This window comes from Hemicordylus capensis, chromosome 2 (assembly GCF_027244095.1).
Source record: "Hemicordylus capensis ecotype Gifberg chromosome 2, rHemCap1.1.pri, whole genome shotgun sequence".
In the NCBI taxonomy this organism is placed as follows: Eukaryota; Metazoa; Chordata; class Lepidosauria; order Squamata; family Cordylidae; genus Hemicordylus; species Hemicordylus capensis.
Window position 1 is genome coordinate 32,260,870 of NC_069658.1, and position 27,216 is coordinate 32,288,085.

General features: G+C 45.2%; 1 protein-coding gene across 1 annotated transcript in view; it reads left to right on the forward strand.

Annotated features, from left to right (window-relative positions):
• PARP8 (poly(ADP-ribose) polymerase family member 8) overlaps positions 1 to 27,216 on the forward strand; it is a 244,399-nt gene that overhangs the window by 71,099 nt on the left and 146,084 nt on the right. The gene's annotated exons all lie outside the window — the stretch shown is intronic.

Genomic DNA, 27,216 nt, shown 5'->3' on the forward strand with positions numbered 1-27,216 from the left:
ACCTTGGTAGGCCACCCTCCCTTTATTCTGGTGGCAGACAGTTTGGTCCAGCCGGATCAAAAACACTGTTTTAGCTGGAAGCCGCTGGTTGCCACCTGCCATCTTTTCTCTGCTCTGTGCTCCAAGTTAATGTCTCACAACACGGTGAGGCTTTTCTCACGACCGCAGGAAAGTGGGCTCAGGGAGCCTTAGTCCGCTTTCCTGCGGCTGTGTGCTGCAACGGGAGCTCCCAGCGGCAGACCGCAGAAAGTACCCCCACCCTTAAATGAGGTTAGCAGAGAGAGTGCTCTGCTAACCTCATTTATCCAATTGCGAGTCCCCACAGCGCAGCTCTGCACCACGGCAACTCACGAGTAGACTCCTGACTGGGAGGCGACAACAAACCTCCCAGCATGGGGGTCTCCCCAGCATGCCCCGTGCACTCACACGCAGCATCAGGGGGCTGGGTGGCCCCCACTCTCTGCTGGCCCTGCCGGCTCCGTGACGGAGCCAGTAGTTGTGTGGGCAGCTGATCTGGCCACCCAGGGCTCAGCGCTGAATTGTTTGTGGGGAGAGTGGGTCAGGCCTGCTCTCCCCAGGCTCTACACATGGATCGTGTGTAGAGCCTCTGTGAAAAGTATCATGGGGGGGAAACATGGCAGGTGGCATGTGGAGACCCCTGGTGGTGCCACAGTGGTGGCAGTGGTGGAGGGAAAGAAACTTATTGACACTGCTACACCTGACACAAAGATAAGCAGAACAGAGGAAGCTGCCTTATACTGAGACAGACTATTGGTCCATCTAGCTCATGACTAGATGGCAGGGACTCTCCAAAGCTTTAGTCGGGAGTCTCTCTCAACCCTCTTTGGAGGTGCCAGAGAGTTAACCTGGGGTCTTCTGCATGAGATGTTTTTGAATTGAGCCTAGGCCCCATCCTCTAAGGGGGATATCAGACAATGCTCACATGTAGTTACCCATCCAAATGCAAACCAAGGCAGACCCTGCTTAGCAAAGGGGACACGTCGTGCTCACTACCGCAAGACCAGCTGTCCTTCCCAAGGACTTATTCGGGAGGGGACCCGTCCAACTGACAGCCTCTAGTTGCTGGCTGGGCCCAATTCTCTTCAGGGGCCAGGGCATCCGTGGTGACCCTGGGCAAAGGCATCTGCCTGACATCACCAAGTGCTGACATTGGCTCTGTCTGATAAGTTTCAAAGGAATCCCATGGGACATAGTTTGGAAACTGTTGCCCTAGAGGTTATCTACTAGACTCCTCCAAACGTCAAAAAATGTATATGACTTTCCTGAGACAACCTCATTTGATTAATTGGATACACTGGCATAAATCACAGAAGAAGTTGGCTCCCACTTCCTCATTTGTCCTGCTGAACTTCGTGTGTTCATATACAAATTCTAACAGAACACCAGATTAAATCTTGGCGGAACCTCAAAGCTCTTTCATTTCAGGTAAACAATTAAATTTGAATTAATTAAGAGCTAGACTTGCTAATTATAACTCTCTCCTATTGTTGTCTTATTGGTAGTATATTGTTGCTTCTGTTCTTGGCAAGTAGTGGGAAAGGAATACATGAATAATTGGGGGGGAAAGAGGAATTAGCAAATATTACTTGAAATACGGGAACTATCCTTGCATCAACAGGAACTGGTAGGCGTTTGACTATGAAGAGCAAAGATAGTGCCAAATCTATTCCTTCATTGTATGCTGCTTGCTTCTTCCCAATCAACACAGTTTAATTGTCCCCTGTTTTTGACTGCTGATCCTGATAAATCACAGCCTCTATTCTGTCCATCTTTGGGCTATTGGGGTGTTTGCGTGAGTTGCTTGAGATGTCCTCCTCCGAGGATCAGTCCCTTCCTGCATCCCTGACAGTTACATCTCTGAAGGTGGGATAGGACACATCTTGTCTCTAGTGCGCATGGGTGTCAGTGCAAGCGCATAAGCACCAAAGCACATGCATTGCACAGCCTGTTGTTTTGCATAGTACAGCTGCTGAGGTATATTTTCAGCTGTTGGCAACGTATTGAGGAACAAGTCATCTGTTTTTACTATATCTTTAACCCCAGCCTTGAGAATTTTTCCTTTGATCTAGGAACCAGTCCAAAAGTTTAGGAATGGAACAATTGACACAACACAATTACCAGACTTAGTGATGGACATTGTGGGGCGGGGAGTAAAGGGGCTTCTCTTCATCCCCTTTTACAAATAACATACATAGAATAGAAACAGGGCTGGCTGGGACAAATACAGTATTTAATTAAATAAACCTGCCTCTGAATATCCTAGTCTAGGTACCACAGTTTAATTTCTAGTCTCCATGGCTCCCTGTTGTCTGAGATTTGTCAAGCCCTACTTTAGCCCAGAGAGCAAACGAATTCAGCAAACAGCAGTGGGAGCAGAGTTTTTAGCAATGTGCAATAATGCCAGCAAAGTCCTTGGGCACTAATCTTTGGTTTGAGAAAAGGGATGGTATAAGGTTAGTACCATTTTTGTTGGAGAAATATTGGAAGGCATGCTGTTTCAGCTGTGGTTAAGCAGAAGTCCAGAGGTCCAAAGGAGCAATATGCAAGTGGAATAACCAATGGTAATGGTTGCGTGCGTGCGTGCGTGCGTGTGTGTGTGTGTGTGTGTGTGTGTGTTGGGAATATCTGTTCATGCAAAAGGAAACAGTAGTGTGACTACTATTAAGGCCTACCCATCTGAGAGATTGCCTCTTCTCTTATGCTATATCATGATATTTAAAATCACGTGAATATTCCCTCATCATTACCATCCTGCCCATGGGTCAACTTGCACACAGACATAGGGCCAAAACTTCCCAGACACATCTGTGTCCAGACAATTGTGATCTGTGTTCTTAACGTCTGTGTGCGTGAATATGGAATTCTATGGGTCTCTCTGCTGTTAAGAGAGACCCACAGAATTCCATGTGCGTGTGCCATGGGCGTTTTGGAGGTAAGGAGAAGTAAATTAGATAAGGGGGTACTGAAATTTCATTGGACCTTTGCTCATTTTATAAAAGCAGTGCAAGAGAAGGATGGAAGTTATATGGTATTGCAGTGGGATGTAGTAAACCTTGACTTTTCCCTCTGCAAAATGTCACTTGAAGATAGTGCCTTTTCAAAATGAGAGTTTTTATATGGAGTCCCACAGGGCTCCATACAGTCTCCAATGCATTTTAATATCAACATGAAACCTCTGGGAGAGATCATCCGGAGATTTGGTGCAGGGTGTTATCGGTATGCTGATGGCACCCAAATCTTCTTTCTCAAGTCAACTTCATCAGGAAAAGGCATAACCTCCCTAAATGCTTGCCTGCAGGCTGGATGAGGGATAGCACACTAAGACTTAATCCAAATAAGACGGAGGCACTTACTCTGTGGCATCGAAACTCAAGAGACAATTTTGATCTGCCTGTCCTGGATGGGGTGCACTCCCTACCAGTAACAGGTGTGCAGTCTGGGAGAACTTCTGGTTTCAAACTTCTCCCTGGTGTCTCAGGTTGAGACAGTGGCCAGGAGTGTTTTTGTATCAGCTTTGGCTGATACACCAGCTGTGTCCATTCATAGTGATATACAGTTCTTAAAACAGTAGTACATATTCTGGTAACATCTAGACTCAGCTACTGCAATGTGTTCTGTGTGGGGCTGCTTTTGTATATAGACCAGAAACTGCAGTTGGTGCAAAATGCAGTAGCCAGGTTGGTTTCAGGATCACCTTGAAAAGACCACATTATACTTATATTGAAAACGCTTCATTGGCTACCAATATGTTGCCAGGAGTGCTGGTTATAACCTAAAAAGCCCTAGCCAGTTTAGATCCAGGGTATTTAAGAGAATCCCTTCTTTGTTATGAGCCCCACTGCCTGTTGAGATAATCTGGGGCAGGGGGGGATCCTTCAGTTGCCACCGGCTTGTTTGGTGGCTACTCATTTGCTTTCCTGAGGCTTTGGAATTTGCTCCCTGCTGAAGTAAGAGCCTCCCCATCTCTGACAGTTTTTAAGAAGATTCTTAAAACACATCTGTTCAAGCGTTTAACTAGATTTTAACGTGAATTTGTTTTAAAACTGTTTTAATTGTTTTTATTGTGTTGTTTGGTGTAAATTGCCCAGAGACACAAGTCTGGGGTGGTATAGAAATATAATAAATAAATAAAATCCTTATGAAAAATAATAGCTCCAGCTTGGGTTGCCACATGTCCAGGATTGGTTTGGGCAGTCGGGGAATTCGATATCCTGTCCAGGATGTAGGGAAAGTGTTGTCCTGGATAGGAAATGTCCAGGAATTTGAGCAGGAAGATTGCTTTAATGAATTATACCCATTTTATGGTGCTCTTCTCCAGGCATTGTAGCTACATGGTGTCATTGTTTAAAAGCCACATCTTATCTGCTCTCTGGCAGCCAGTGATGCCAACTGGCTAGGCTGGCTCTCTATATGGCTCATTCAACCTGTTCCCCTCCCTTTTGGATCATCCCTAGACCTAGCAAGGGTGGTAGTGGGCCTCTGGCTTTAACTGTGAAGTACAGGTGGACCTCAGTATTTGTGGGGTTCCATTCCATGATAATATTGTGGACACTGAAACTGTAGATACTGAGGCGTTAAAGTCTGTGGGATTGTGGGGGTTAAGTTCCCAGAGGTATAAAATTTCAGGGAAAATGGGAAAAAATGTTTAAAAGGGCAAAATAAAGTGTCCTACCATGCACTGTGAGCCTCCAACTATCCTACAATCCCACCAGAAGTCCAAATTCTTCAATTTCCCCATTATTTTTTGTGGTAAAACATGCTGGGTTTTTTTAAACTTAATGATCCACAAAATGGCTCCATTTTACAAAATGGCAGCTGGAAATAACCTCCAAGGTCATTTCCAGCCATTACCTGGCCATTTAACCCATTTTTTGGCCCTCCCCCTGCAAAAAAAATTACTCAGCCGGAAATCCAACCGTGTAATTACCCAACTGCGGATATGCGGAACCGTGGATGCTGGATCTGTGGATAAGAAGTTTTGCCTGTATATGGACAGAGAGCCCTTCCTTCCTCTAGTGGCCTTGTTGGGGTTCCCCTTATCTCTAGGCCTGATGTAGCACCGGCAGTCTTGTGAGGGCCGCTCTTAACCAACAGGAAATATCTCCTGTGTGGAGCAGCAGGAAGAAATGGAAGCAGCCACACACCTTAAAACACAACTGTTGTTATAATATGAAAGATGAAGCTCTCTAGAAGCTCCATCTGCAGCTACTGCTTCCAAAACTATACGAGCTCCTAAGCCTCTCATGTGCAAAGAAAGCTATAGGGGAAAATGCACAAAACAGCTACCAAGCTCCACTATCAAACAAGCCCACTAAAAAAAGCAGGGTTTTAAAATTTGCACTCCCCACTTTTGACGCGTATCCAAGAATGTGGCAACCTTAACTCTAACACTTTTTGTATCCTCCATGAGAAGCTAATATAAGCTGGACAACCTAAGGACTGTGCTGATAGTGTTCCTTTATTTCTAGATTGATTAATGTTTTTGAATAAGGCCCTTGGCTGTTGGTCTCCCTAGTAACTTTGCCTCCTGTACCTTGTGATTTTAAAAGTAATTTCATGCTACATGTTTATCTTCATAGATATGTGTGCAATTAGCAAAACCAAAGCTTTGTCAGGGTAAGACTTGTAGGGTTGCTTCAGTTGAAACACTTAATTTTGCTTACCTGCCTTTTAACAATCCCCAGGTCTGAAATTTCATCTGGCTCTAACTCTGAAGTTTAATTGCAAAGGAAAGAAGCTTTTATTTGGTAATAATAACACAAGCGTCAAGAAAATTAGCTCAGCACAGAGTGCATGGCATTTTGTTTGGCAAAGAATTTAGCTTATCTCTGATCTTTGCAATCTATTATGAATATTAAAACAATCCTTCGCAGTTCATTGTGCCATAGAGAGGAAAGGCAATGTGTCTGTATTAAATATTATTGGCTGCACTTTGTTCTGTAAAATGGTTGAGAACGTGAAGAATTTAAACATAATTTAAAAGGATGAATAGCTAGTATAGCTCATTCTTCAGTATTTTGGGTTCCCAGAAGCTCTGCCATAACCTGTGCAACACTTGAATAGGGCTGATGTTGACAGGCGCTTCAGTTGGACCACAATGGCTGGTAAAAGCCAAACTCACTGTTATTTTGCTTTCATTAAACTGTGGAATGGAATCTAGGAGACTTGGCATGGGTTCAGGTGACCATCAGAAAGTAAGATGGAGGGAACCATAGGTTCCCAGAGAGGAAGCACTCCTGGTGTGAGCCACGAGTCTGACTCATTTTGTGACATGTGAACCTGCCAGTATTGTGTTGCCAATGTTGGGTTCCATCCGCTGCTCAACATTTGCCCAACATTTGTAATCAAAATTAAAAGTTGGACAGTAAGACTTTCCACACGAGCAGTGTGGAGAGCCTGAATGGGGTTTACAGGGAGAGCGGGCTTGACCCACTCCCACGCACACTAGCAGGAAGCCCTCCCTGGGAAGCCCTCCCGGATTGGCCGCCCAGACAATTACCAGCTCCGTCATATAGCTGATTGGGGTGGTGGGGATCAGGGGCTTCCCAGCCTCCGGAAGTCCCAGAATGACCTGCATGAGTACACGGGGCATTATGGGGAGCCTCCCAATGCTGGGAAACTTGTTGTATACTCCTGGTCCTGGATCTACTCGGGAGTTGCTGTGGCACAGAGCCATGCCGTGTTGACACACAAGTGGTTAACCTGCTTTTCGGGTGCTTCTGTGCCCAAAACCCAGGTTAAGTGATGGGCTACCTAAGAGGGTTTGCTGCCATGCCACCACTGAGAGCCGCGTGGCACCCAGCATTTCTCACATGCAGTGGGAACTGGGTTGGGCTCCCTTAGTGGGTTGGGCTCCAACTGCATGTGAGAATAGCCTCAGTGACTGTTGGGTGGAGGAGGGAACCTGACACCCCAAGTTTTGGCAGTTCCTGGAAGTGGCCAGAAAATAGCTGTTCATGCCAGGAGCATAGGCTCCCGGAGACTTCCAGTTCCTCTCATCTTTCTTTTCATGGGTCATCTAAACCTGCCCCTTTCCATGGCCAAGTATTACGAGCCAATCTAGACACCACCATTATGCTATCTAACCCACTTCCTTGAGATGAGTACCCGTCTCTTGAGTGTGTTGGCCTGGATCCAGAGGTGCCCTTCCACTACTGAAAAGCTCATTCTACTCATAAAAGCCGTTTCTGGCATAGCGGAAGGGTTTAGATCAGTGGTTCCCAACCAGGGTTCCTCCAGATATTGCTAACTACAATTCTCATCATTCCCAGCTATAATTTGTGAGTTGTAGTTCAGCAACATCTGGAGGGACCCTGGTTGGGAACCACTGGTTTAGATGATCATCTGAAACTGGCCCTGGTGTGTGATTATATCTGTTATTCAGGAGAGATGGAAACTCTTCCCAAGGAAGGCACCTTTTCCGCAATACAGCCATCATCTAAAGTTGCATATTGTGACTGGACTTGGGAAAATCTCTCTGTGTTTATAAAAAATAAATAATAGCAATGGATAAAAGCAGGATTCATGAAAAGATAAGTACAATAAGGTGATGGTACTGCTTACATTGAGAATTTTCCAGAGTAGCATTTTCATTCCCATGTTCTCAATACCCAGAGATTTCTCAGTGGGGGCACTGTTTGTATGCTTTTAAAAACTGCTGTTAAAACTGTGCGGGTCCCCCTGCCACATCATCACTACCACCAGTTAATGGACTCCTGGAGTTAATTTGATATTTTAGTTACAGGTTTTTGATTATGAGGCTATTCCCATGATCCCTGGAAAGCAGGCCAAGGGAGTTTAGCCCGCTTTCCAGGTATCGTGGGAACCACCAGGCTTGCAGGCGAGCCTGGTGCTCCCAAGGCAGCTAGCCCGCCTAATTCCCCCTCCCCTTAAATGAAGTTAATGGAGCAAGAGCTCTGTTAGCCTCATTTGGTTGCTTGTGTGTTGCCATGGTCTGCGGTGACACACGAGTAGATCCCCGACTGGGAGGCTGCAAGCAGGCTCCTGGGCGTGGGGGTGTCTCCAGGATGCCCCCCTGCGCTTGCCTATCCGGCTGCCCAGGGCTGCCTTTTGGTCGTCTTCGGGGAAAGTGGGCTAACCCGCTCTCCCCGCATACCTGGAAGAAGCTCTTCCCACCGATCGTGAGAAGAGCTTCTGTGTGTGTTTCTGCTTCTCACCTGGTATAAATTTTGTGGTTGAAGTGAGACTCAAGCATGTATTTTATAAGAGTAGGGAGCAGTGTTCCCTGTAAGAGGGATTCCCAGACGTTGATGGCTACAGCTTCCAGTAACCCCTGTCGCAATAGCCTTTGGCTGGGGATGCTGGGAGTTGCAGTCATCAACATCTGGGAACCCCTCTTACAGGGAACACTGTCAGAGAAGGGTGGGAATGGTAAGGGCCCAGGGGTGCTACTTTCTTTTTACATGTTTATACCCTACATCGCTTTTTTTTAAAAAAGTTAGTCTGAAAGTGGCTGACAATAACAATGAGATGGCAATATCAGATTAGTATAAACAACAACAGCAATCAAGCATATAATAAGATTTTTCTAACAGACATTTGTGAGATGGAAGGGGAGGGGGAAGGAGTACAACAGGTACTCTGGAAGGAGGCATGTACACCAATGGCGCTGTATCAGTCATAATAAACTGTTAATGCAATCACAAATTGATTTTTGACTGCCAAGCGAATGTGTGGCATCACATGATGATGTTCCAAGCGTTCTCAGGTTCCATGAGTTGCACCATCCAGTACTATCTGGTCCAAGACTGCAGTGGCTGCTGAACCTTGTTGACTTGTGGGGTCTCGTGAGGAATAGGGCTATAGTTCAGTGGCGTAGAACATGTGCTTTGCATGCAGAAAGCCCCAGGTTTAGTCCCTGGCATTGCCAGGTAGGGCTGGATGGGAAAGATTCCTGTCTTGAAATCCTAGAGCGCAGCTATCAGTAGGCAGGACCAAACAAGAGGGACCAATAGCCTGACTCCGCAGAATGCAGCTTCCTATGTGTTGTTGTTGTTGTTATTGTTATTCAGGACATTTATATACCACTTACCCACAAAAAAAAGTTCTCAAAGTGTTTTACACAGCAAAAGAAAAGAAATGGCCCTGCCACAAACAGAGGTCCAGTTGCTGGGGACTAAAGACAGGGCCTTTTCGCTTGTGGCACCCTCGGCTTTGGAACGTTCTTCCTGAAGAACTTCGCCATGCTTCCTCCCTCAGTGTTTTTTTTTTAAAAACAACAACTAAAAACACATATTTTTAAAGTGGTTTTTAAATGTTCCATCTTTGATTATCTGGTAGGTTCTTTAGTTTTTATAATTCTTAATTTTCAAGCTTTTAAATAACTTTTAAATTGAAACGTATAAAACACCAATGATAATTCTGATTGTGGTGTTAGCCTGAACTTTTAACTTGGTTAACTTAATTTGGTTAATTTTCTTAGTTTTGTTTAACATTGTATCTGTTTTATTTTTGTGAGCCACCCCAAGCATCAGTGTACTGGAGTGGCAGGGTGAAATATTTTAAATAAATAAAATAAAATAAAATAACACTCCCTGTCCCAAATGGGCTCACTCTCAGAGACAACAGCAAACAGTTACTGGAAAAGATATTATGCTAGGATATATGGGGGCAATTGTTCTCTTGTCAAATATAAGAGAACCACCACTTAAGAGGTTTCCCTTTGCCCAGTTAGCATAGGTGCCTGTTTAAAGATCCTGTTGCAGGGTGGTGATAACTGGGGTGACCTGAAGAGGGGAGAGAGAATTGCACATCAGAATTGTAGCTACCTAAATAGTATATGGGGAGTAATTTCTGCAACCTTGTCAGTCAATCAATATTTATTAGGCTCAGCCATGGGCCATTGCATATAAACAAAATACTGTAATATCAAATAAATACAACTAAATCAGGTGCCTAAAAAAGAGGTGCTACAGGTCATAACATCCCATAAAATCAATGTTCCTGATTCCTTGAAATAAAATAGGCTTGTAACTTCCTAGCTGCCATGGCAAATAAGGTGACAGAATATGTTACATATGGACAATCATCACACAATAATTCCTCAAGCGCCTTATACGACGATCTATCAGGGAACTGTTGTGCCAGAAATTTCTTCCGTGGTTTTGTATGCAGGAGACAGAACAACAGATAATGAACAATATCTTCAGTCTGGTCACAACTATAAATACATGTCCGTTCAGCCAGTGGAGTGCCCATATATCTCCCTTCTAACTTGGCAGAAAGCACCACCTGAAATCTAAAGTCTGTGGAAGCTCTGCATATCTGAGGGTAGGTTAGCGTTTGGAAACAGGATGTCTCGGAATCGTTCCTCTTTATTCTGGCAAACCAGACTGACTAACGAGAGCAGTTGAGTATTGCCCTAACCTCTGTGGCGTCCTGCTAAAAACCCCAATTTCTCAGGGTCCCCTGGCCAAGAAGCCACCCATCCTCATATTGAGGCTATTCTCACGATCGGCTAAAATCGGGCTTTTAGCCGATTGTGAGGAAGCACAGAGCCCGGTTGCCGCAAAGCGGGTAACCCACTTGCAAAACCCTCCCCTAAGCCCAAGTTAGCGGAGTGAGTGCTCCGCTAACTGGGGTTTCTGGATCGTGTGCTGCCGTGGCATGGCTCCGCGGCACGGCAACTCACAAGGAGACCCCCGACTGGAAGGCTAAAAAGCAGCCTCCTGGCTCTGTGGTCTCTCCAGCATGCTCTGTGCACTCATGCAGAGCATGCTGGAACTTCCGTGGCCGTTCCGTGGGCCCCCGTGGTCGTTCCGGGGGCCGTGCGGCCCCTGACCCCCGTAGCCCCTGCTGACTCTGTGACGGAGTCAGCAGTCTTGTTGGTGGCTGATCTGGGCTGCCGGGGAGGGCTTGATGATCGCTTAGTCCGCTCTCCATGCAAACCCTCTGGAGGCGGGTCTCACCGCCTCCACAATGCTGTGCCCAACCTCCATCCTTCAATTGTTGAACTCCACACATCTTTGCCAGGCTTGTATCTCCCATTTCATTTAATCTGCGCCAATAGCGAAGAGAAGATAAATAAATCCTGGCAATGATGGAGGGTTCCCCTGTCTCTGCCCTAAGTTGGGCTGCTGGAGTACCAGGACGAAGTCCTAGTATTTTTCTCAGAAATCTGTTTTGAGTCATCTCTAACTCTTCACAGATGGCTTGTACTTAGCAGACACCTGTTATTTAGGGATGGCTTTTCTAGTGCTGCTGTTTCCCTTCCCATCCAGCCCAATATTCCAGCCTGCTTTGTCTGAAGTTGGTGGGTTCCACTGCCACGTAAGAGAGGAACAGCAGGCATTCTGACTCATGCAGCATCCTATCCGAGGAGGTGGTGGGAGGAATCTAAACAGTTTTTTCCAGCCTCAGAGTTAGGTGGGTGGTGGAAGCCCTAATTGTCCTTTATTACAGATTATTGCTTCTGGCCTCATAGGATAAAATGTATGTCTTGCGTTACCACAGTATGTAATCTGCTAACATCAAGTCTAGCCTTCTGGTACAGAATTAGGCAATGCACTATAAATTCTCCCTGTCTTTGTTCGAGCCAGATCAATTATAATTTGCTTCTTTGTTTGGAACAAGAAATCAGAAGCGGGAGAAAATAGCAGCAAATGTGGCGAAATAAACTCTCTGGTAATGAACCCGCTCCAATAAAACTGGAATAATAATTTAACTAAAACCCATTAGGATGTAGATATCGTCAGGCACAGTGATCAACTTGTGATGTCGCTTAAAGAAAATGATATGAAACAGCCTGATGGCTTTCCCTGTTGTGCTCGGTCAGCCCAAACAACTTGCACTTCACTTGAGCTTGTGCTGGCAGAATTGCTGTGACGACTGAGCTCCAAGTGCAGTATACATTAATGGCATCATCATTAATAGCAAACATCATAACATTTTTTTTCTAGCTACTTCAAGTGGCTGTTTAAGTGCTGAGGAAAAGGTGCACCGTCACTGCCAGCCCAGTTTCAGATTTCCTAAGCTTCCCCAGCAGGACTTGCACCAAGTTTTGTGGGGTCCTGGAAAGCTTTCTGCAGGCCTCCCCAAAGAGGTCCAAACCACTTGCCGGGCAGTAACAGCCGTTTGATTAGTTTTTGAGCATTTATATTACCTTCTTCCTCCAAGGACCCAGGGTGGTGGACATTGTTATGCTCATCCTCACAACAACCCTGTGAGGTACGTTAGGCTGAGAGATAAGTGACTGGCCCAGAGGCAACCAGAGAGTTTTGTGGCTGAATGGGAATTTGAATTCAGGTCTCCCTGATCCTAACCACTACACCATGCTGTTTCTCTGTTGTGGCGGTTGCAGAAGCAGAGTTATGAGCTGCTGGTTGGTTAGGGCTAATTGCTTTCCTGCTGCTAAATAGAAGAGAATCACCTCCTTAAAAGGTGCCTCTTTGCTTAGTTAGAAGGGGTTTAGGGAAGGGGTGTGCACGAATGGTTCACAGAGCACCCGTCTCCTGGAGGAATTGCCCCAATACATCATGCATGTCATGCAGTGCATTGTGGGATATCCAGAGGCTGGGACACATCATCCCAGCCTCTGGAGCACAGTCTGGGAGCATGGTCTGCACTCCCAGCAACGGTCAGTTGCTCAGCATGGGAAGGTAAGTTGAACCAGTGCCCCCCTCCCCGCTGCCCCACCCACCCGATCATATGAATGGATTCATTGCTAATGAAAGATTTCTGTCTACAAGTCATGTCACCTCCAACTGAATATAAATATGTCTGAATAAGTGCAGGATAGGCAAAAAGGAAGGGAGCGAAACCCACCCCCTCATGCATACTCCCTATCCTCTGCAACCACTTTGCCACAGCTAGTGGCAGCTCAACAACAACAAATATTTATATACCGCTTTTCAACAAAAGTTTCCAAAGCGGTTTACACGGAGAAATAATAAATAAATAAAGATGGATCCCTGTCCCCAAAGGGCTCAGAATCTAAAAAGAAACACAAGATAGACACCAGCAACAGTCACTGGAGGTACTGTGCTGGGGGTGGAGAGGGCTAGTTACTCTCCCCCTGCTAAATAAAGAGAATCACCACGTTAAAAAGGTGCCTCTTTGCCAAGTCCTCTGTATGCGCGAAGCGTGTGTCAAATGCACCCTTCTTGTGTGCACCCTCTCCCTCTGGATAGTTCTGGGTGTTCAAATTGGAAGAATAGCTCTTGAGAACAAGCTGTTGGCCATTCCTGGCCTGCTTCACCAGAATGGAGAAGCTGATGATAACCCATGGGAAATCATACCCCAACAAACAAATTGGTGTCTAAACTGCCACAGCACGATTTTTAAGGGACCTTTTCTTAGCTGCTACCCCTTAGCAGGACTTTTCCGGCATCTTGCACTATGATTAAAAGTATATCTCCAAGATTTGTCTAGTTCTCCTGGATCACACCAATATTATTAAAGTAGTGATTAGTGAGCTAGCAGCATTTGTAATGACTGGGTATATGCAGAGATGGCAGGGGGAAAATATTAACTTAATAAAGATGCAGGATTTTTTTTTAATTAGGCATCTCTGTCCTTAGCTTCTTACTGATGAAAGATTGGGAGCATAGCTGTGGGGAATTTTTTCTTGTGGAATTAAGATTACATCAGTAACTCCCTCCCTCTAACTTCCTTCCGCTTATCCCTTCAATATACATATTATTTAGGGGAATGTAACAGTGACTGATGTCAGGTTCTATGCCAATAATAGATGTTAGGAAATTGCCACAATAGGAAATACAGAAAGTGTTTAACAGGCCCACAAGTGTAATACAATGTATTTACTTTTAGAGATAAAGATCTCAATTTATTATGCACCCATAAAATGATTCCAGATGTCTTATGTGCACAAGGAAACACCTTCTTATATGTGCACAAAATATTATGCTTAGGAATTACAGCAGTGTTCCCTGTAAGAGGGATTCCTAGATGTTGTTGACTGCAACTCCCAGCATCCTCAGCTGAAATGGCCTTTGGGTGGGGATTATCAGAGTTGTATTTATTTTTATTTAATTCTATTTATTTAAAATATTTCTTTACTGTCCCAAACTTGTGTCTCTGGGCAGTTATTTGCATCTCTGAGTGATATTGTGGTCAACAATTCCTTGGAATCCTTGTTATAGGGAACACTGGATTACAGGATTTCCCTTGTCCTCTTTATTGGTCCTTTGGTTCGCTCTGCCCTGTATTTCACTTCTCTGCGGGGAGGAATTCTTGGTGCGGTTTCACACAACAGGGCAAAAGTAAGTAAGCTGGGAACCAAAGGTTTCCAGGGCATACACGGTCCCAATGGATGTGTGTTCAACCTGCCAATGCACCTGGTTACTATCTTGCACTTGAGATTCTGCCATGAATCTCTGCCCAACTTGATTTGGATTTGGGTGGGGATTCTTGGTAGAATCTCAGTCGGTAACCCAATACATTTGCAGCTTTGGACAACACATCTGTCAGGAGCATGAACTCCCCATGGTTCCCAGCTTACTAACTTTTGCCCAACCATGTGAATTCAGAATTCTGGCTGACCCAGATTAGGATACATGGAGAAACTTTCCATGATTTCAGTGCTTGCCTCCACAGACAAGTGCTGAACATGGGGAGAAGAGAGGGCATGACCATGGTGTCGGCATGGCTATCTGACACACTCCAGTTCCCCCTCCACCCGGGTTCAGACCGAGTGCTTAAAACCTAGGCTAACATTTGGAGCCCACTCTCCATCCTGCTGTCTCAAAGCAGCAGTTCACCAAGACTCCCTGCTGCCAGCCAGGGAGTTCAAATGTTCAGAAACACAAGTGTCTCAATACTCCATCTTTGTCCATTTCTATTGGCAGTGTAATCTGAACTAGTAGGACTTATACAGCTCTCTTCAGTGGTGGCGTCTGTGAGATTCAATTATTATTTGGGGCTTGCGGTTGTCATTGCAGAGGAGATTTATTGACTTCAGACATGGCAGCAGAATAAGGAAGCATGACGTCCTCATGTTTTTCTTTCCCTACTGGTTTTATGACTGGCTCTGAGTACCCACTGGCACATTCAGAGATATCTTGTAGGTACAGCCTTCCTGAGCCTGCACTAAGTAGAATTTAGGGAAGGGCAAAATCTCCCTTGTTCAAAACAAAACAAAACACCTCCTTCCTCAAATCTGCCTCCCTGCACACCAGAAACTAGCATTTGTAGGAGAAGTCTAGGTTATAATCTTTTCTGATGTACTAGATTCACTTCTGTTCCCTGGCAAGGAGGGGGCTTTTTTGTTTTTAAATTGGTGAGGAATAGTGAAACAAGCCTTCATGCATCCTTGGGATAGTCTGGCAGTGTGAAGTGCCGAAAGGAGGTCTGCAGGAGGGCATGTTTGCCAGACCCTCCCTGCAGATGATTGCTTTCCTTTCCTTTCCCTGAGTGGGCAGATCGTCCACCCAGACAAGTGGCGGCTCTTCTGTGGTCCACCCGCGGCTCACCTGGCAGACCCCCAGAGCCCCAATAATGCACTGCACAAGTGCTGAGGGCCCCTCCCTGCCTGAGCCGTGGGGGGACTGCAGAAGAGCACTTGCTCCCTTAACCTCATTTAAGCTGGAGGCTTAACCTCATTTAAGCTGGAGGCGGGTTTGCCACCATGTAGCCACCAGGATCGGGCATGATCCCAGTGGTTCACATGAGTGAGCAAAACTGGGCTGGCTTTTGCTCACTTGTGTGAATAGCCTCATTGTCTCTTTTCTACTTTGGCTAAGTAGCCAAAGTGGAAGCATTATTTACACTAGACACAGCACACTTGCCAAATAAATATCCTGCTTCTGCTGGCAATGGACCCACAGGGCACCAAGCCAGCCCTGGCAAGTCCTGGAGTCACTCAGTAGACGTGAGAAATCCAGAATACAAGTCTCTGGTAATGGAGGCAAAGTCAGACACATTCTGCAGAACCTGAGAGAGCTTTCCCAGACGGCAGGTGCTGATCTTGTAGAGTCCAAAGACAGCCTGCTCAACTTTGCCGCTGCCCCCCCTGCAGTTTTTGGACTACAACTCCCATAATCCCCAGCCACAATGGCCAGTAGCCAGGGATTATGGGAGTTGGAGGCCAACATTTGTAGGAGGGCCAAAGCTGAGCAGGCCTGGTCCCAAGCCTGCCTCATGGTGCCCTTGTCTGGCAGGGTCTAGTGACTATCAGAATCCATCCCTCAAGTTATATTATAAAGATTTTGAAAGTTTATAGGCCAGTCATTTTGTGGGGGTGGGAGGGTGGGAAAAGGCAACCTCAATTTTATTTTATTTTTTGTATGCAGGGATATCCTAAGAAACATACCCAAAGTCTACCAAAATCTGTGTGGGGCATTTTTTTTTTGTGGGGGGGAAAAACATTTTTGGGCTACTATTGTTGGTGTTTTGTCAAAGGGACATGAACTTGAGATAGCATTTTAACTTAAAGGTACAATCAACAACTATTTTTTACCTTTAATTTGAGGTAGACTTTAGTCTAGGCAAGTAAGTTTTAAGTTAATGAATTGGACCAACAGAGGATCAGATGTGCCCATTTTCCTCAGTTCTTGCCTCTTTGAGGCAACCCAGATCAGGACCTGGCTGGGAGGCAATGTGTTAAATCCCTTTGCTCCCACACCATGGTCTTGATCCCAGCTAGGACTTCACAGGCTTCTATTAAGATTAGAAAAATGAAGCTCATATGCCCCAATTATGTGACAAGCATAAAGTCTACTTTGGACTTCTAGACCAGGCCTGAGGAGTTGCTAAAAAGGGCTTTGGAAGGGGAGGGTGAAGTTATAATATGAGACCAGTATTGGGAAGGTAGGAGTATAAATGAAGGGGCTGGATGAAGCAAAACCCTATGACCGCTCTAGGCTTAGGGTTAGATCTTGTACAGAGAACCAGTGGCTTTTCAGGCTCGGACTTTTGAAAAGCACAGCTCTCCACCAGAGCACTTTGCAGCAAACCCAGAGTCCACATCATGTGAGAGCTAAGGCTGACTACACAATTTGCTTCAGTAAACAACAGCACTTCAGCTTCTCTTCCTCATCCTCGGATGGGCTGCTCTGTGGCATGTGAGTCATCCGTAAAATATATTTTCCGAAGGCAGCAGATAGGCAGGAAGCTTTGGATGACCTCCCATGAACTACATTTGAGATTGCAAAATCCATCCTCCTTCAAAGGGCTTGATGCTGCTTCAGTCCTGTAGGCAGGCAGGCAGGCAAGACAGAAGCATGAAATCAGTGAGAGGTTTTGCTCTGGGGAAGCTGTAATGTCTGTTAGACTTTTGCAAATCAAAAATGCAAAAATTGATATGTGGTTTTTCTAAACTTTGACGTATGCCTGAACTTAGATAGATAGATTCTGGAATTCTTGAATGTCTGTAGCCATCGCTGGATGAAACTGAACATCTCAGAACCATGGGCTCCTAGGCAACAACTCCCAAAGGTTTAATACAACTATTTCAACAATTGATCCACAAACTCGGGCTAAGGGGAGGGGTACTTGAGCGGGTTACCCGCTCTAGAACCACCGGGCTCACAGCCGAACCTGGTGGTTCTCATGATCAGCAAAAATCGGGCTAGTGGAGGCTAGCCCGATTTTTGCTGATTGTGGGAATAGCCCCAATGTGTGTTATTGCTAGTGGACAAAATGTATGGAGATAATTTGCCAACAGGGTACTATGGAGAGAAACAGTCTCTTACTAATGAGCTGGTTCACACTGTCAAAAACAGCAAAGAACATTAGGATATAAGAAGAGTCTTGCTGGATCTTTCCAAATGTCTGAGGTTTGAGAGTTAGTGATTGCCCCGTCCTCTGGAACTCCCTTCCCCTTTAAATTCAGATGATCTTCGCCTCACGTGCCTTCAGTTAGTTAAAGATGTTTGTTTTCCTGCAAGCCTTCCAGAAGCTGTTATAAGGCCTGCTAGCTGTTTTGTTTCACTGCCCGCTGCTTTAAGTTCAGTCTTGGAAATGTTTTTTTGATTGTTTTCTTGTATCCTTTGTACTACTTTAATTTTTGTAAGCTGTCTCAAGTGATTTGGAAAATAGGGGGGTGGCGTTTGTTGCAAAATATAAAAATAAATAAATTGAATGTTGGTGATATATTCCCTCTTGTGAGGGGGGAAAAAGCCTCCTCCTACACATTAAACACTAGTACAACCAGGAGAAGGTTCTAACATAGGTGTGCGTGTGTGCATGGGGTGGTTTTGCTTCGTCTGTGGGGAAAGAGACAATGATTTGCTCTTCCACTGCATTCTGAAGTGGCATGGTCAGCAACACATGTATCACGTTGGGCTGCTGATGGTTTGCAGCAATCCTATCACACTTAGAAGGGCTCCAGTTCCGTAGTGGCTCACATGTACCCACATGTGCTGGTGGAGAAATGATAATTATTACTCATAGAGCACAGGTAACAATTATGATTTTATCCTGTGGCTGCCTGAGCAGTGCTATCTATTTCCCCTGCTTTCAGTGGAAATTGCAAAGCCATACAGGATGACATCTTGGTTATGTGATTTTAAAAAATAGAGATGAAAAAGGCCCTCCGTATTCTGGTGATCATGTCAGATTTTTAATTCATAGAGGTCAAGGGCACTTTGCACAGGGAGGTAATTCACCCTTCTCCAGCAATTTAGGAGCTTTATACAGTGATTAATATGCCCACAATAACATTCAAGGGTAACCGAACTCTCTGAGGTCTCGAGAGTATGTGCTTTATATACTGCATGATTTAAGGGAAGACAATTTAGGCAAATTGTCATTCCCCCCCATGTCATTTCTGTGAAAAGGTTCCTCATAAATCCACCCAAATGATTGATTCTCACCTCTCATTCTCAGCAGCTGGTCATAAAGTTGGGTGCTCACCTGATTCATGTTAATGTCATCTCATCCATATTTACTGATCACAGTAAATTATTCTCAATGCAGGGGTCTTGAGTCAGTTGTGATTCCCCGGGACTACAGAAACCCTGCAAAATGTTGTGTCTGATGCAGAATTGAACTTCCCAAGAATCAGAAGCAAAGATAGCAAGCTTCTAGTCCTTATCATTGAAAAGATATGGTTTGAAATGTGTGGGTAGTTTCTGCTAAATTTTTAAAAGCCAGAGAGCTGAATAAGGGGTAGGGGTGTGTGCGAACCAGTCCACAACTAACTAGGCTGGTTCGACGGTTCGATCACAAACTGAACCTGTCTCCAGGAGAGGCTATTCATTCTGCAATCCAACAACACTGAGCCTGGTCTGTTGCTCTTCTTCTATCTGTTCAGTCGTATCCGACTCTCGGTCACTCTGTGGATCAATGCACTCCATTCTGTCCTATCTTGAACAGCTTCCTTTAATTCCACCATGGTCATTCCAGTCTGTTGTAGACTGTTGCAGACCGGCTCAACCCGGTTTGATGGTCCAAGGGGATATGTTTCTAAAGGGAAATCTGGTGAGGATTCCCCTTTACAAGCAAAGGGGAATCCTGCCTTTAAAAGGCTTCTAACGGCAGCCGGGGGCTGTGCGAGGGGGCGGTGATTAGAAGGCACACTTAAAAATAGGTGCTTATCAATCCAGCAGTGGTAGCGGTTCCTGGAGATCCTGGTGCGTCCCACAGCAGCCCGCTTGCGTGGCGGTGGCACGGTTCCGGCCTCCGTGGTCAGCATTTCAGACTGATAATGTGTGTTTCACGTCATCTGCCTCATTGAGGTGGAGTGAGCAATGGAGCCTTCAAGGCCTTGCGGCATGATGGTTATGACTGTGATTCCTCCCTACTTTGAGGGCTTTGCTAACTTCAGCGGCTGAGCACCTTGCAGGGGTGATGCCTCTGAAATGACTCTGACCTTGGGGTTGGCAAGGCAGAGAAGGGAGCTGCCTTTGGCTGATCCACTGCTCTGAGCCAGGGAGTGATCGCCTTGCATGCTTGGGGGAAGGTCACAATTGTCTGACCTCCTGCTGCGCCAGCTACACTAGTTGCCCATGTTTTTTTCAGTTGCTTCTTCCAAGTGCTTGTTTTGACCTTTAAAACCCTTAATGACCTAGGGCCAAGATAGCTGACAGGCCTACTACCATATAGTTTTCCTTGGCCTGTGAAGTCATGTAGAGAGGCTCTTCTGTGTGTCCTGCCATCCTCTGAAGCACAATTGTCAGCAGTGCATGGGTGAGCCTTATCAACGGTGACCCTGACTCTCTGGAACCCCTTGATTTTAGGCTCGTCCCCTCCCTGTTTAATTTTTAAATGAAAGTTGAAGACTTCTATTTCAGCAGACCTTCCCCTAACCTCTAAATATTTCTCTGTGTCTGCTCTGTTTTATGATTGCCATATCCTGCATTTCTGTGGTTTTAGAGGTTGTGCTTCACTAGGTTTTTTTAAAAAATGAAAGCTGCAATGAATTCATTTATGAAGAATGGTAGCACATACTACTCATTAACTAGCTAGCTAGCTAGATAACAGAAGGCCCACATTGTTGGGGTGTGTTTTAGAAAGCTTGCATTCACTTTATTTTTTAGAATCAATCAAGTTGATGCCCTTATCCTAGATCAGGCCTGCTCAACTACCCCCCCCCACCTGTTTGTGGACTATAACTCCCATGATCCTCAGCCACAGTGGCCAATAGCCGGGGATTGTGGGAGTTGGCCAAGATCTACAAAAGTTGAGCAGGCCAAAGTTGACCAGGCTTGACCTGGATAGTTGAGTTGAGCCTCAGTTGAGCCTCAGGTCCTTGGTGTAGGCGCAAAATGATGATGATGATGATGATGATGATGATAACAAGTCCATCAAACAGTAGAGGAGGAGAAAAGAGGATCAAGGACAGTGAAGAAGATGCACTTCAAATGGTCAATAACGCAAAACTATTCAAAACCAATGAAAGAAAGCAGGCCTACAAGAAAGAACAAGTCAAGGACCGAGCAGAAAAATGGAGAAATAAGCCCCTGCATGGTCAATATTTGCACAATATAAGTGGAAAATCAGACATCACCAAGACCTGGCAATGGCTTAAGAATGGCAACTTGAAGAAAGAAACAGAGGGTTTAATACTGGCTGCACAAGAACAGGCACTAAGAACAAATGCAATAAGAGCCAAAGTAGAAAAATCCACAACAAACAGCAAGTGTAAAGTGTAAACAGCTTCTTTGTAAAGAAGCAGATGAAACAGTGGACCACCTAATCAGCTGTTGTAAAAAGATCGCACAGACTGACTACAAAGAAAGGCATGACAAGGTAGCAGGGATGATACACTGGAACATCTGCAAAAAATACAAGCTACCTGTAGCCAAAAATTGGTGGGACCATAAAATTGAAAAAGTTGTAGAAAATGAAGATGTAAAAACATTATGGGACTTCCGACTACAAACAGACAAACATCTGCCACACAATACACCAGATATAACTGTAGTTGAGAAGAAAGAAAAACAAGTTAAAATAATAGACATAGCAATACTGGGGGATAGCAGAATAGGAGAAAAGGAAATAGAAAAAATCACCAAATACAAAGATCTACGAATTGAAATTGAAAGGCTGTGGCAGAAAAAGACCAAAATAATCCCAGTGGTAATTGGCGCCCTGGGTGCAGTCCCAAAAGACGTTGAAGAGCACCTCAACACCATAGGGGCCACAGAAATCACCATCAGCCAATTACAAAAAGCAGCTTTACTGGGAACAGCCTATATTCTGCGACGATATCTATAACAACTGCAACAAGATTGACAATAAAATTCAGCCATCCCAGGTCCTTGGGAAGGACTCGATGTCTGGATAAAACAAACCAGTCAATGACACCTGCCTGACTGTGTAAACAAGAAATAATAAAAATAATAAAATGTTTTCTGCCAGCACATTGTCAGTCTGGATGTTGGCAACTGTGTACAAAATGTATACACTAATATGTAGCAATACTGCATGGCTTTCTATTTTGTTGAGATGAAATGTGTTCAGAGCCTGCAGTGGCATCATAAGCCACTAAGCATAATGCATATGATTGATCAGAGAGCTTAGAATCCCCTTAGCCTTCAGCAGTTAAATGTGACCGTGAACCTTCTAGAGCTGACCTGAATTTGCTCTCAGAAATCCTCCTGCGGTTTTGATGCTGAAAATTCTCCCGATTTTTCCCCCCTGAGTGCCCACATATTCCCTGCATATATGTTGAGCATTTGATATCTGTATCTGAGACAGAACAATATTTCATCTCAATATTGGATATCTGTCATTTGCTATTTCTCACATTTGATAGCGCATATGCCACGGCATTTGCTAGCATTGATACATGATGATATATCTCAGTGCTTTTCAAACTTTCTTCCTTTGGGGGAACACATCCATGTCTATATCTGGAATAGAGCCTCTGTTTATCTGCCAGAAAGCACCTGCATGTTGTAGAAGATTCTAGGGCAGGGCGGCTCAACTTCGGCCCTTCAGCTGTTTTTGGACTTCATTTCCCATAATCTGCAAAGCCAAAGATGAGGGTTAGGGGATTTTCAGAAACAGCATGGGCGTCATCACATGGTGGCTCTAGGGGCTGGTGGAGAGATACTTGGAGACTGCAAGTGGAGCAGTGCAGAAATTATAAAATTCCTCTCATAATTTTTAGGTATCCTCCCTTCCCTCTGCAGCCCTCTGGAAAAATCCCAGGCCATTGCTGAAGGTCTCAGCCATGACATTTTTGGAAGGCTCAGGGAACTTCAGTAACATAGGAACATAGGAAGCTGCCTTCTTCCGAGTCAGATCCTTGCTCTATCTAGCTCAGTGTTGTCTACACAGACTGGCAGTGGCTTCTCCAAGGTTGCAGGCAGGGAGACTTGCAACATGCAGGCAGGGAAACTTGCAGCATGCAATCATGGAGACGCTCTTCCCAGAGCAGCTCCACCCACTAAGGGGAATATCATACTCCGTTCACATGTATTCTCCCATTTAAAGGGAAACCAGTGTGGACCCTGCTTAGCAAATTCATGCTTGCTACCACAAGACCAGCTCTCCACCCATAGGGAGGAGGGGGTGGGGATGTTTTTTTGGGCCGGTGCACATTGCACCAGCAATACTATAGATGCAACTCACTGTAATTGTATGAATTATATCTGACACGATTAAGGCTTTTGGGAAACAGTTTTTCAGCCATTTGCTCCATGCAGTCTGTATTATTATTTAAGTCTCTTGGATCATATCCAGTATAGCTCTGAACTACCTCAATTTATGTTGACCTTAATAGGTACTGAGAGCACACAACATCTCTCAAGAAGTGCTGACTACTGCATATGATTTGGTAGGTTTATTGCAAAAAACCAACCAACCCACATCTTAGGTACAGAAATTGTGAATGCTACCTAGATATATCTTTATTAATGCCTGGTTAATCAGGTTTAAGTAACTATGTGTATGTGAATATAGCATTCTGTGCGTGTGTGTGTGAATATACCATTAGGAACATAGGAAGCTACCATATACTGAGTCTGACATTGGTCCATCTTGTTCAGTTTTGTCTACACAGACTGGCAGTGGCATCTCCAAGGTTGCGGACAGGAATCTTTCTCAGCCCTATCTTGGAGATGCCAGGGAAGGAACTTGGAACCTAGATGCTCTTCCCAGAGCGGCTACATCCCCTGAGGGGAATATCTTGCAGTGCTCACACTTCTAGTCTTCCTTTCATATGTAGCCAGGGCAGAACCTGCTTACTAAGGGGACAAGTCATGCTTGCTACCACAAGACCAGCTCTATGAGTGAGTGTGTGTGTGTGTGTGTGTGTGTGTGTGTGTGTGTGTGTGTGTGTGTATACCTAAAAGAACAATATTCTGCAATATTTTTTCAGGCTTCTGTTTGCTGTCCACAGTGCTGAATGAAAAAAAATATGTGTATTTTCCCCAGTGCAAATAAGGGACACAGTTAACGGATCTATTTCGCCCTGGGCAGTAATTCTGAACACTTTATTCCCACTTCTCTGAGCTTAATGATACTATTGGATGATGAGAGGTTAGTGACCTCTCCAAATGGAAGTAGCTATAATCGCAGCGTCCGGGTTCCCGCTGCTGGCGTGCAGAATGAGTAATAGCTCTGTGGTACCCCAGTTGTTGACTGTGAAGGGAAAATGTATTTCTCTATTGATCTCAATCCCTGTCACTGAAGGGCTGGAGTGCAGATAGCATGGAAGTCAATGGGGAGCAACTTTTCAGTGGCTGGTGGCGTTGACCAGATAAAACAGCTGTGTGCTTCCCAGCAGACTTCCACACCTACGGTTTTCATAAACCACCTGCGGAAGCAAAGCTGTGTTGTTTCTCTTTCTCACCCCAGTTTTGAACCTCAGAAAGAGAGTGTGAGAGCAGGTATTCTCTCATCCTATCCGTGTGAGTAACGTTGCAGAGGGATGGTGATTTCCCAACAAGGACAGGCCTGTGCAAGGGGTAGTGCTCTCATAGTTTATTTATTGTTTATTTATTGTTAAATTTGTATGCCGCCTTTCATTAAAACAACCCTGAGGCAGTTGTATGGATGATCCCTTGTAACTGGGAAGAGGCACCTTTTCAAGGGGTGCCTCTCTTATATGTGGGTGATCCCCTGTTAACTGAGCAAAGAGGCACCTTTTAAAATGTGGTAATTCTCTTTATTTAGTAGGAAGAGAGCAACTGTCCCCATCCATCCCCAGCACAGCATCCCTCCGGGGGCTGTTGATGATATTTCTGCTAACTGAGCAGAAACATATTTTTTTAGTCTGTGAGCCTTCTGGGGACAGGGAGCCATTTTTTAAAAAATCCCTTCATTTATTTATTGATATCTATGTAAACTGCTTTGAGACAGTTTGTTGAAAAGCAGTATATAAATATTCATCTCATTTGTGTATGTAGCAGGAGGAGAGCAACTGTCCCTACCCAAGCCCAGCACAGCACCCTTCCAATAGCTGTTGTTGGTGTCTCCCTTGTTTCTCTTTCTAGATTGTGAGCCCTTTTGGGACAGGGAGCCATTCTCTTTCTCATTCCTTTTGCTACATAAACTGTTTTGAGGACATTTGAGAGAGGCCTTCTGCTTCTTTCGCTGGCCTTCTAATGGCTCCAACTTGCTGCTCAAGTGGGAATGCTGAATATGAGTTATTTCTTTCCATCCAGCCACTCATTTCCCCTTGGCAGTCTCTTGTTTCCTACTTTATGTACCTCTACACATATTATCTGTTGTCAGTGGGAGAGCATCTGCATTCTTGCATGCAGAAGGCCCCAGGTTCACCTCCTGGCATCTCCAGGTAGGGTTGGAAGAGACTCCTGCCTGAAACCTTGGAGAAGCTGCTGCCAGTCAGTGTAGACAGTACTGAGCTAGATGGAGTAAGGGTCTGACTCAGTATAAGGCAGCTTCCTCTATCTATCTATCTATCTATCTATCTATCTATCTATCTATCTATCTATCTATCTATCTAATTCTCCTAAGCATACCTGTCGCTAATCCCATGTGTGGCAGTTCTCGTGAGAGTTCGGGATAGCAACTGGACGGCCAGGAGGGGAAAACTGGTGCTGACAAGGAAACAAAATGCCAGCAAGCAACAGCGCAGCCAGCCGGTGGAGGGAAGAGGGTGGGTGGGTGGGCAGAAGAGGGCAGCCAGCTGGGAAGAAAATGGCAGCAATGGTGGCCGGTGGGCAGGCAAAGCGGGGGGGGGAGGGGGAATGGTGGCAGGGGCTGGCCTGGCGGTGAAATGGTAGTGGAGGTGGGCGGAGAAGAAAGGCAGCAGTGAACTAGATGGCGGCAGTGAATAGTTAGTGATTGAAACTGAGGATTTTGGGAAGTGGCGGGGAGGAGAAGTGGCGGTGGGCGGGGAGGAGAAGCCTGGCTGCTGAGGGAGAACAAACTGGGAGGGTGGGGTTGAGGCATGGGGCATGGAGAAGGCTCAGATAAAAGTCCCATAAGGGCAGCCTGATATCTCCATTCTTCTGTTGAAGGGATAATCATTCGAAACTTCCCAGGGGCAAATTGGGCAAAGATTGCAAATCCTCCTACAATCTCGCCCCATGAGCGGGACAGGGGTTTACAAACGTCAGGGGTCAGTAGCTGCAACAGTTCCTGAGGCAGAAATATGTTCTTTTACATTTATACACCAAAGCATCCTTAAGAAAACAATTACAGATAGTTACAGAAAAAGAAACAGTTATATGTCATAGGTCATAACTCATAGTTAGTTCCCCTTTCGTCTGGAAATGGGTCTGGAAATAGGTCATAAATTAGTTGTGCAAGCAGTAGGCCGGTCTGGTCTTTATCTTGCCCCCTCGAGCACTTGAGGTTCCCGTGCTAAATATGAATTCTGCTAACTGGGAAACCTAACTACCAGGGGTGAGAATTATTTCAGCATAAGCAAATTCTTATTACAAAATCAAACAAAATGGCGAAGCTTATGTCAAGCAGTTAACTTCTATATTCAACTTATATAGCCCATACACCAGTGTTGGATGGGAACGAACTGGGGCGGTGGGGAGAACAAAATGGGGCTGAAGGTGGGGAAAGAAATGGGGCTGAAGAGGAGGGGAGTCAGGGAGAACTAGGGGTTCAGATGCTCTGTGCCAGGTCAGCTAGTTCCTATGGATATGTGCCATTACCTGAAAGGGTCATACACATGATGCAAAATTCTGTGATTATTTCCTCTACTCAAAGCAGCCTACACGCCTGGAAGAATGGCGGGAAAGGAAAGACTGCTAAACCACTGGTGATTTTGTAGTTAATTCTGCATTTTGTTAGTTCCTTCCTGCCCCTTCCCTGAGGTTACTCTTCATTAGCGGGGTGTTGAGGGGATGTGCAGAGACCCTATGTCTTACTTTCAGCAGGTGTAAAAACTGGGGAGGCAGATGTTGGATTGTGAGGAGAAAGGGTTAAGCGTGCTTTCTCAACTTTTCCTTCTGTTCAGCCACAGCCTGCCAACAGCTCAGCATTGTCACTAATTGGCAGCAGATCTCCAAGGTTCCAGGCTTGGGGAAGAAGCTTTCCCAGCCTTATCTGGAGATGCCAGGAATCAAACCTGGGACCTTCTGCATGCAAAACAGATGCTCTACCATTGAACTACGGTCCCATCAAGACCCCTGCCTGAGTTCCTGGAGAGTTACTGCCGGGTGGTGTAAACAATAATGAACTGGATGGACCAATGGTCTGTCTCTGTACAAGGCATCTTCCAATGTTCAAAAGTGAGGGCCCCAATCAGAAAGTCAGCAGCAATCTCAAAATGCCAACAGTAGTCTCAAAATCCCAACATGGTTTTTGGGAACTAGTAAGTATAAGCGGTTTTCTGCTGAGAAA